This window comes from Sycon ciliatum, chromosome 13 (genome assembly GCF_964019385.1).
Source record: "Sycon ciliatum chromosome 13, ocSycCili1.1, whole genome shotgun sequence".
NCBI lineage: Eukaryota > Metazoa > Porifera > Calcarea > Leucosolenida > Sycettidae > Sycon > Sycon ciliatum.
Window position 1 is genome coordinate 4,576,816 of NC_088655.1, and position 11,666 is coordinate 4,588,481.

The 11,666-nt window shown below is 46.2% G+C and overlaps 1 long non-coding RNA gene across 1 annotated transcript; it reads right to left on the minus strand.

Annotated features, from left to right (window-relative positions):
* Nucleotides 1-2,265: 2,265 nt before the first annotated feature.
* Nucleotides 2,266-10,876, minus strand: LOC135829745 (uncharacterized). Its single transcript, XR_010555906.1, has 4 exons — nt 10,771-10,876; nt 9,111-9,134; nt 4,751-5,062; nt 2,266-2,373 (listed from the first exon to the last, which is right to left on the minus strand). It is a non-coding gene; the product is annotated as an uncharacterized LOC135829745 (long non-coding RNA).
* Between the last annotated feature and the right edge of the window lie 790 nt (nt 10,877-11,666).

Here is an 11,666-nt window from a genome sequence, read left to right on the forward strand (position 1 = left end):
ACTCCCATGTTATTGGTTGCTGCTACCGGCCACGACTCCCATGTTATTGGTTGCTGCTACCGGCCACGACTCCCATGTTATTGGTTGCTGCTACCGGCCACGACTCCCATGTTATTGGTTGCTGCTACCGGCCACGACTCCCATGTTATTGGTTGCTGCTACCGGGTTGTGGTTCCCGGCCACGACTCCCATGTTATTGGTTGCTGCTACCGGCCACCTAACAGCCCAGCTGCCTTCTGGGCATCACTAGAACACAACATCGAGCGAGCTGCGGAAGGCCGGCAAAAGTCTACCACGATTGTCGGCGACTTCAATGTGGACCTTGCCCAGGGTCAGCCATCTGCAGTACCTCTGCGCTCTATTATCAGCCGCTTCAACCTTTCCAACTATGTAACATCTCCCACTCGAGTGACCTCCCATTCAGCTACGCTGCTGGATTTACTCCTTTCATCAGCTCCACCGGTTGGCAGCTGTGAAACAGTATATTTAGACATGAGTGACCATTTTGCGATTCTTGCCCACTTGCATATTCGAGTGCCGAAGCACAGCTCATCAGCACCAACGGCCACACGGCGGTTGCACCTCGTTGACTGGAGCTGCTTCAGCAAGTACGTCCAGCGCAATCAGCAGGCATTTCCTGACAATGGCAACTTCGAGGACATGATTACATCTTTCACTGAGTCTCTTCTATCACCATTAGACCACCATGCGCCTCTAGTTGCTCAGCGTGCTCATCGACGTCTCCCATGCCCATGGCTAACGAATGAACTAGTTGTGGCTGTACGGAAGCGCAATGGCTTACACCGGAAGTTGATGCGGGACCAGGGGAATGCAAGATTACGTGAGGAACATAAGTCAGCTCGTTCTGTGGCTAGGAAGCTTGATGGGAAACTGCGCTACCAGTATTTTACCACCCAATGCCAAACTACCAACCAGAGGAAACTCTGGAGGGTACTAAATACTGTCACCGGCAGAAGGAAGAAATCGCAAATCCCTCAAGCGCCTTTGCCAGAGCTAAGTCGAGTGTTTGGCGGAGTAGTGAATGATCCAACACGTCCACCCCACCTCCAGCTGCCGCTGGGCCCAAGCCTCCAATGCAGCTTAAATGTATTCCAGCCTGTCACGTTGACAGATGTCGAGTCATGCCTGAAATCAGTGGATGCAAGCAAAGCCAAGGGCAGTGATAGGATTCCCGGTTTCCTGCTCAAGCAACATGCCTCTGTTCTTGCACCGAATCTCACCAGCATTATCAATTTGTCTCTTAGAACTGGACAGGCTCCGCCAACCTTCAAAGTGTCACATGTCAGTCCCCTATTTAAGAGTGGCGACCCAACCCTGCCCCACAACTATCGTCCAGTGTCTCTCCTCCCCATTATCTCCCGTATTCTGGAGACAATGGTTAAGAGACAGCTCATTGCCTATCTGGAGACACACCAGCTATTGCCCGACAGCCGGTTTCCTTATCGCAAGCAACATTCAACTGAGGATGCACTTGTGTTTGCTGTTAATCGATGGTCTACCGCTAGATGCAAACGAGAGTTCACTGGGACAGTGTTCGTTGATATTTCGAAAGCTTTCGACCGTGTTAAGCATGAACGTCTAGTTACAGTTTTATTTTCCCTTGGTATAGCTGGAACTGCATTAGAATGGTTCACTGACTACCTCTCAGGGCGTTTCCAGAGTGTCAAAGTTCTGGACTCTGTTAGTGAAGCCGCCAGTTGCCCCCGTGGTGTTCCACAAGGTAGAGTCCTTGAGCCACTGCTTTTTGTGCTCTACACTAGTGAACTCCACACTATACTGGCACTGTCTGTACAGCACCAAGAATTTGCAGTTAACATTGTCATCGACTGCTCCTATTCTGATCCTGCTGTAGTGTGCAGAACCCTCACGCAATCCATGACAAACCTTGCTACCTGGCTGAAGGACATTGGCCTGCTCCTCACCACTTCCAAGACTCAGTTGCTCTTCATCCGGTCACGAGGCGCGGCTGCAATACAACCGGAGGTGCTCTGCAATGGCGAGAAACTTTGTGTGACCCCTACAGCCCAGTACCTTGGTTTAGTCCTGGATAATGATTTATCCTGGGCTCCACATACACACACGCACACACACACACACACACACACACACACACACACACACACACACACACACACACATATACACACACACATACACGCCCATGCATATGCATACTTGTGAGCACAAACACACACACACACACACACACACACACACACACACACACATGTATCTCACCGTAACACGTCTCCCCCGTGTATTTTGTCTCACACTCACACGTATAGGAATCGTACGTGTCAACACAAACGCCATGGTGACATGTGTAATCACCATGGCTACATTCATCATACTCTAGATGTAAGGTGACACAAAATCAGGGAAAAAAAAGCAAAGGGTTTTAAGAACAGTATCATACACACGTATTGTCAAGTGAGAGAGATCCGATCGAATTACTCTAGTTTGCGCCGAGCGCTTTGCAGCCCGAGGCCTGCAAAAACTCCAATGCCAAAGGGGGAAAGGCCCAACTTGCCTTGCACGATCACGAGTCTTTCCTGGCAATGGCCCCGACAACCGAAACATTCTCGAAATGACTGAATTGCGTGTGAAATGAAGCACTTACTTGAGGATAGTTTAGTAGCCTGCATACAATATACTGGTAGGATGCAAGCTGTATAATGAAGTTGCCTGAAGCGGCCTTCAGGATTTAAAAAAATTAAAATTGAGTAGTTATCTAATGAAAGCAATGAATAATAAAAGTTTCGCAGTCATGCAACACAGAGGTCTCAAAAGAGCTGTAGAGTACTATTCTTCAGTAACGAAAATCCACTGAAGATAGTGACAAGAAAATCTGTTTTGGTTAAACCCTCTTTTGAGACTTCTTTGTTTTGTGGCATGGCTGCGGAACTGAGAGTATTTATTGAGATGTATAATTTTACCCACATTCCAACATTCGTATGCAACAGCTTTGCCTCTTCCCTTTCCTCTGCACGACGTTATCGTCTTTTGAAACTTCTCCAGCGAGCTGTGCATGTTGTCTGCTCTGCTCCCTTCCTGACTGCGATCCCCCTCCCCCCTCTTCATGAATGCCTCAGAATGCAAGCCCTGCAATCAAAGTATTGCCGCAAACTCCTTCTGCTAACCTTTTGTGTAATTAATAGTACTGTCTGTACTGTCTTCTTCATGACCGCGCTACTCCTCTGTCACACACCCGTCGAACAAGGAGCACAGATGTTCCCCTGCTTCTTTTCCCGAGGGTCACGTCTGCCGCTGCCACAAACAGCCCTTCATATCAATGTCCCATTCTCTGGAATATGTTGCCTGCATCTGTATGGTCACTGGAGAAACCCGGTCTCTTCCGGACCACTACTTTATCCCACCTGAAAATTCAATGACTGACTATGCTCACTGATCAAATAAGTATGTAATCTTTCCTCTGCTGTCTCTTCTCCTGCTCTATTTATTTTTTTCCTTTTTTCCTTATATTTATGTGTGCCTGAACTCGATCTCATGTAATAAGGCACCCACTGGCTGTGAGTTATTCGACATTAAAAAAAGCCTATCCAATCCAATCCAATTGCTTATAGTGTCCACGTCGCTTATTTCTATACAGTAGTTACCGTACTTCAAAGTATTAATAATAGAGAGGTTTTGCATTCCGAATTTCGGAATTATTTTCGGAATGTGGCGGCAGCAGTCGAAAAAGTAGTCGAACTTTCGGAAGTGTGGTGGCGAAAGTGCATGGTTTTCCGAAAATGGATTTTCGGCTCTTTCATGTTTGGGAGTGCATATTTGAATACAAAAAAGTGTATTTTTCATGTTTGTATTTTTGCTTTCTGCTGCTCTCGATTATTTGAAATTTTTCTGCGTATGTAGTTTTGATTTTTGCTGGTTTTTGCTGCTCTCGCTGATCTCGCCATGTTGACTAGATCTTCTCACACTTCATCACACTCTATCTTCCTTTGCTATGGAGCCTACTGACAGCACAAGACAGTAGTTCGACAACCTCGTCTTCAGCCGTTGGATCACTCGGTCCACCATCAGTCCGTCCTCGTCTTCGACCCGCACCCAAATTCAGTTTGAACTGCACATGGATTTGATCCTGCTCAACCCCTTCGACGCTCTCCATTTTGTTTTGCATGGCAACCCTTGGAAACGAAGTCGAATCAGACTTTCGGAATGCAAAACACTGAAAATGCCGTTTTTCGGCACGCGCTTCTTTCGGAAAAGCACAGTCGAAAATCATTCCGAAATTCGGAATGCAAAACCTCTCTAATATTGTTCGTACATGTAGCAGGCAGGCACAGTGGGTTGGTCTAAGACCATGATTGAGAAACGAGAGGTACCAGGTTCAAGTCCTGCTTGGAAGAGGAAGGATTTTTTCCAACCGTGCTGCGACCCACAGTTAATTGGGAACTCGTGACCTGGCATGAGTAAAACATGGATGTGGCAAATGGGATTTAGGCCTTTGGCCTACGGTTGGTGGATCTGATCTATCCTCCCCCATCCTTTAGGAGCCGCATCTGATGCCTGATCATGGGGTGGTGGCATCCCACGGAAGCGGAAAGGTGGTTATTGGCCAGGGAGTTGCACGACTCCTTGTTCTTGACCTGCCCCGTATGCGAACCCGTCGAATTTTATTTGCTTTTCTTTATATCCGAGCTGCAATGTGATGTAATGTGATGAGGCATTGCATTTGAATACCGTGGCAACGTTTTCAGCATGAACTCACCTTTCGGACGAACACAAAGGAATGGTAGAGCAATACTACATTGGTAGTGGAGGAGACTGAATTGAAATCCACCAGCACGGTACACTGCACAGACATCAGCATTGTGATCTCTTGCCCAGTACTCGTACTCTTTGGGCATAGAGTATTTCTGGATGAGCAAGCTATGATCCGCATCGCTTGATTGAAACGCCAGGCTTGACAGTCTACCGAGAGACGTACAATAGTCCTGAGCTCCCTGCCAGCTGCGAGTCACTCCTTGGGGGAAGAGATATTCTACCGATGTACTATTTATGCTGCCGAGTATCCACATATCTATCCGAATGTGGACACACACACACACACACACACACACACACACACACACACACACACACCAATATACACACATGCATACACATGAGCATGCACGCAAGTGTTAGGTGCCTCCTCCCGTACAATCTTACCTACAACCTTTCCTAAGCTGGCCGGCCTGCATGCACCCGTACTACGTCATACTCACCCTTCGTTCCGTTGGCCTGGGTAGCTACTTGCGCGCCCATGTTTGCCATAGCTACCCAGGCCCGTTATTGCGTTGTTTCTCAGTCGAGCTCTCTCTTCAATAATCTCGCTCTCGTCAATGATCATAATGTAGTCGCAGTAGTTCGTCTTTGTCTCCGTCTCTTCGTCTACCCTAATAAAAGTCGTTCCACCTACCTGTCCCGTTGTGAATTGTGTCTGGAGAATATTGGGTTTAATTCATACTCAACACAAGTATTTGCACACACATGGGCCACATGTATAAACACACACACACACACACGCACACTCACACGCACACTCACACACACACACACACACACACACACACACACACACACAAACACACACACACACACACTCGCACGCACGCACACACACACGCATACACACACACACACACACACACACTCACACGCATGCACACACACACACACATACACACACACACACACACCATCACCCACACAAACACACAATCACACACACACACACACAGACAAGCGAATATGGAAGGTCTGTAAAGTCGGTAAAATTGTGAATATGGCTACAGGTCGTTTAGAAGGTCACGAAGAAACTGTTTCGAAGAGCGTGATAGCAAGTATGCCTTGCAAACTCTATTCATTATGTGCAGGGACTGGTTTTTATTTATTATTTATTTTTACTTCCTCCGCGTCATTAAAATTGTCGCTTCCCAGAGCGATTTTCCGAATTTATTTTGTCCACTCGAAGGGCAAAGAAATCAGCTAGAAATTGAGGCAGAGCATTGTCGACTGACCAAGTGTTAGTTTGTGGCCTACCGCTTCGCTGTACTTTCAGCTCAGGTCGACCGCTTCATCAGAGTTTGAGGCAGACCCTTCAGCACTCAACAATACGCTGAAGAAGACGCGCGTTCAAATTCAGGTCAAGGAACTTCGTCGAATCAAGCGATCCATGCCTCCAGGTGGCAGGCGATGAAAGCAAGTTAGCATTTTTCAAGTACACTGTAACGAACTTCCAGAGGTATATGGTAAGCAGTTCCGCACCTTCTTTCCTTGGCAAGTGCTTCACTGATTTTGTCGGTGTTTTCAGACCTGCTACCTTTGCAGCAACATGCGCCACAAGTAGCGCATTTTAAGAATTTGAGACCACTTTGTTCATGCCATCGTCAACTTCAGCATTTCGTATTCAGGAGAGATACCAAGATTCTTATTCCCGAGCTTGCAGCCTTGATAAATGCCCACGCGAACGATGTGGGACGGCACGAACTCCAGAAAACGAAATGCGTTCTGGGACGGAATAGTGCGGAGCGCTATGAATTTGCTTGGTGCGGAAGAGAGCTCCAACAAAGTCCGAGACCACCACGGCTTCAGTAACAAGTAGACATTGCGCAGGTAGTGTCGCACCAGTGTTCGAACACAGAAAACAGCGATTCCGACAGTCTGACTTAGACAAGCCAAGTCACAAATATTGCGATGTGCGAAGCGAAAATTTTAATGGCGCGGAGTAAGTACTACGTTCACCTACCCAACTCGTAAATAAAAATGAAAGACAATGGTACTGTATGAAAGACAATGGTACTGTATGAAAGACAATGGTACTGTATGGAACAGGTCAACAGACACTCATTCCCCTGGCTAGTGTCTATCCCAGTGTTTGAAGCACACCACTTGACTCAGGACCACCCACGCAAGCCGATACGTGGTGGGGACCTGTCGGTGGGGTTAGCACTGTGTTCGGCCATGTTGTCCCCGTCGTAGCTGCTGCAACATCTAAACAGTGCTAGTTGATTATCTATGGTGACATCATACACCAAACGTTACTAGTAGTACTCCCTCATTGATTTGTTTCCGTTTTCTTTTTTCATGCCTCGTTCTCTCAATTATTTATCCTGCTCTTCCCTTTTCACATATCAATGTCTTCATCATTTTGCGAGAACTGTGGCAATACGGCCAGTAAGAAGGCAGGTGTTGCCTGTGCTTCTAACCAAACATGTAGTCCGTGTCGTGCAGCATCCACAGGGCCCCAGCAAGAGAGTATTATCTGCTCCACAAATAACAGTACAGAAACAAGTGTATGAATACTACTTGGTCCGCGTCAGCAATATTGTCGCTTATCTTTTGACAATTTGAACTTGACTTTGGACATGAACGCGTGCACTTGAAGTGATGAAACTTGGTACGATGGACGGTAAGGTATAGAATGACAACTAGCTATGAGGAATTTATTGTCCAAGGAAAGGTTCCTACTGTTTTCGGTCCTCCTCGTCGCTGCTCTCGGCGCTGGTGACAAATATTTTTGCTCGGGATCGACTCTCTTGCTTTTGCAAGCTCACCTCTCTTCCTCTCCGCTGCCTGGCAATTTTCTAAAGAGAAGTCGATCGTGACGGTCGCCTTCTCTATAGGACTTCGCGTGGGCAGCACAACAGCCTTTGTGGTTCAAATCAGACGCCGTTCTTTGCAAGATTTTATTTTGAACGACGACAACGACGACGCGTACAGTACTTGCAAATCTCCACGACGCGCTGGATACTCCGAGCATTGAGCTGGAGATAAGGGAGCTGCGATCTCAGCTTGACGAGCGATCACTGAGGTGAGCAATCTCGGCCGTTCAGCAAAATGGAGCTGATTCCGAGTAGCCGATTCCTTTCTTGTGGCTTGCGCTGCTCTTGCCTGCACAGCGTAACACGATAATTTATTTTGATGCGGCGCTATATCAATCAGAATCACCCACCCATCGCTCTCGAAATCCACACGAACTCTAGCTAGACCTTTCAGGTACTAGTAAACTAACTTGCTAACCAAAATTGTGTTGAAATGGGCTGCCAAGTGAGCATTGGCGACATATAAACAAAGCTGAAAGATAAGCGACAATATCGCTGACGCGGACCAAGTAGGCAAACTTGAGAAGCCATTTCCAAACATACTATGACGCATCCAGTTGCTGCAACATGAACAATGTCTACTTAGACACCGCACACCATCTGCCATTTGTGTGTGCACACAGTCACTCACACACAGCTAGGAGAAAACACATACACACACACACACACATACATACACACACACACATACATACACACACACATACATACACACACACACACACACACACACACACACATACATACACACACACACACACACACACACACACACACACACACACACACACACACAGCACTGGCAACTGAAATCCGACCCCCTTGGCGGCGCGTGCGCCGGCAAGGGGGTCGGATTTTAGTTGCCAGCGCTGTACATACACACACAAACGCACACACACACAAACATACATACACACAAACATACACACCTCAGACCTCAGACACCTCAGACATGCCCATCGCGGAAGCGATGATAGCGAACAGCTATGTTAGACATAGCAACTTGTGCTGGGATTACACCATTCAACAGCTTGCAAGGCTGATGAATTGACCGCCACTATTTTTAGCCTGGTATCCACCACACAGCTGTTTGAAGTGACTTTTTCTGGCCAGTGAATCCCTATTTTTCATTTTTTTCCATTTTTTTCTTTTTTCTTTTTTCTTTTTTTCTACACACACACACCACACCACATACTCCGGCATACACTGGCTGTTGGTAACCACCCAGGAGAATGAAAGAAAAGTCAGGAAGAGTCCGAGAAAGAGAAGAAAGACGTGTGCGACCATAATCGTCGGGAAGTGAACCCGCAACCTCTCGATTGGAAATCGACTGCACATACCACTGCACCATATGGGACATACACACACACACACATACACACAAAACACACAAACACACACACACACACATAGTCATATGTACAGCTACTTGAAAGCCTACACAAAACAGGCAAACAAACACAGTAGCAGATGTGTGCGTACCTTTGTGAGAAGGTTTTCTTGTGACTGTGTTGGAAAAAAGAAAATAGCAAGTTGAACAAACAATCAAAATCAAGATGATCGAGTCTTCGTCAACACTGAATTTATTTATTTACTTTCTGCACTTCATGGCATAATATCAAAATAATAAATTAAAAAATAAAATAACCAATACAAGGAAGTGAGAAAAGGGCAGATCGGTTCTAGGCATTGCACCTACCACTCTTCAAGCCTGCAAGAAACCACCATTCCTGCTGAATGCAATACATGAATAATGACTCAGTTAAGTTGTCAAGTTTGGCATGAATAAGGACCAATTTGGGATGAAATATTGTACAGATCCAAGTTTCAGAGGTTAGCATTGTTTAATAGTGCTCTAGTCTACATGTACATGCAAACATTTCGATTGGTGCGAAAAATCTTTAGCGAAAACACTACATTCGATAAAAACCCTAAAACATCATAACCACAAAATTTCCCGTTTGACAGTAGACAAATACCAAACCCTGTCTGTGATCATGCATGCATGGTATAGGGTATGTGTGTGTATATTGTGCATGTGTGAGTGTATTGTCTACTTAGATCATTGTATCTCCATCGTGTCGGATGCGCGTGCTGCTAAGTTGTCAGCTGTTTTGGCAGCTTGCCACATTCACAGAAAACCCTTACCAAGCTGAAGCAGAGGACATTCACACATAAACTGAAAGGTGGGTCACCCACACCTTACTCTTTCTGCAAACGTGTTGCCTTTTAGTGCGCAATACATATCACGCCTACTCTGACAATTAAAAAAAAGGTTCTAATACTTAAATCACGTGCTCATGATTTCAGGACTTGCCATTTGTTTAGATGTGTCAGGATCAACATACATGTATTCTATATACAGTATACTGTACTTCCGTATACTTTTTCTTTGCTTCCATACACTTGCAATGTCCTATGCGCTGTCTGATGTACCAGCCTGCTATGTCGGGTACCACCAGCCATGCATCGACTAGGCGCCAGGTGCGAACTGATAATGGTGGTGGTGAGAAGGAGAGCTCTGTGCCAGAACGTTGCAGAGAGTGCGTTTGGACGGGCGTGTATTTACCGCCATATTGCCAGGTGTGTGTTTGCCACCATTTAGATCAACTACTTGTTCATTCTGGTTGCTGCTGTTCCTACTGCTTGTAAAGCCTCACATTCCACATCGATAGTGTGCTGGTTACTTCCTCCACCACCTGCACAGAAGCGAGAGGCATGTGATTGTGAATTGTTCTCAGGTACTACTCATCAGGAGCCTAGTGCTGGTTATGTGTTTTCATACAGTGTAGCACAAGAGTGCACAGCTGACATTGGTTGCTTTCTTGGCTAAGTTTTGGGGGTACTAGGATATCATGTAACTGACAAAGAGCATAGCAAGCAGTTCAAGCTGGCTTCAAGCAGGTGTTCTGCTACACAGGTGCATGTGAGCTAGACATGTTGAGTTGCCTCTCAATGCAGGTCGATGACTCTCACGTTAACACAGGCGACGTGTTTGTCCCTCGGTCAGTGACATGTGTCTGTATGGCCAAACTGATTCAAGTCAAGTCACGTGGCATAATATAATGCCGGAGGATGGTCATTTTCGTAAATTAGACAACATGATTTCGCACAAATCATTCTAAGAGTGTAAAGAACTTACATTGACAATGCTCTCCATAGTAAGGATCAACACAACGACAATGGTATGATCCAACTGTGTCAATACAAAAACCCCTGGGCCGACAGGGATCAGGAGAACAGCGGTTGATGACGTCCCCTGTTTGGAAACGTGAAACACGACAACATATAAATACATTTCCACAAGCTGGCCAATGCATACAAAACCATCAAGGCACATCACTCCTTTGCTTCTTTCCTTCCACATTTGCCTGTGTGTTATTGGGCCTAGTTCCCGTTTAATGCATGAAGTAAAATAAAGAGGACTTGAAACAAACAAACAAATGACATGTTTGGCAGAACCGTTTACGGGGCAATGTCATTGGACAGTATGGACGCATGGAACGCAGTTGAAAAAGCCTAGGTCCACACCACGGGCATGTCTGCCTCAGTCCACGACATTAGCACCCTAGCCACAGCAATTGATGGTGACACCTGTGCTGCCATTAATTAATAGTCGACATGTTTACATCAGTATCTGAACCAGCTCAAAATAAGGGAAGACGAAGCCATTCAACTTAGGGTGCGTTCTTAAATTCTCTAGCTTCTAGGAGAAGAAGAAAAGAGAAGTCGAAGAAACTGGGATTCTTCAAGAACGGGTCTCGAAGAATTCGGAGACATTTTGCAGATGTCAAGCAAAATGAAGCGCCAAAGGGGCCGCGATCTTGAGTGCCACGAAAATAGTATGCGCTGTGCGTATGCGAAAAGGGAAATGCGTACACTCATGATCAACACTTGGCTTTTAGCCTAGTTCGCATGCGCTGATCCCAAACTGCGGGAATCTCCAAGTTTCAACCACCTCTGAAGCTTGGAGAGCTTGGAGAGCTTTGGATAGCCTCCTAAAATTTGGAGAGGATATAAGAACAGCTCTCGAACTTT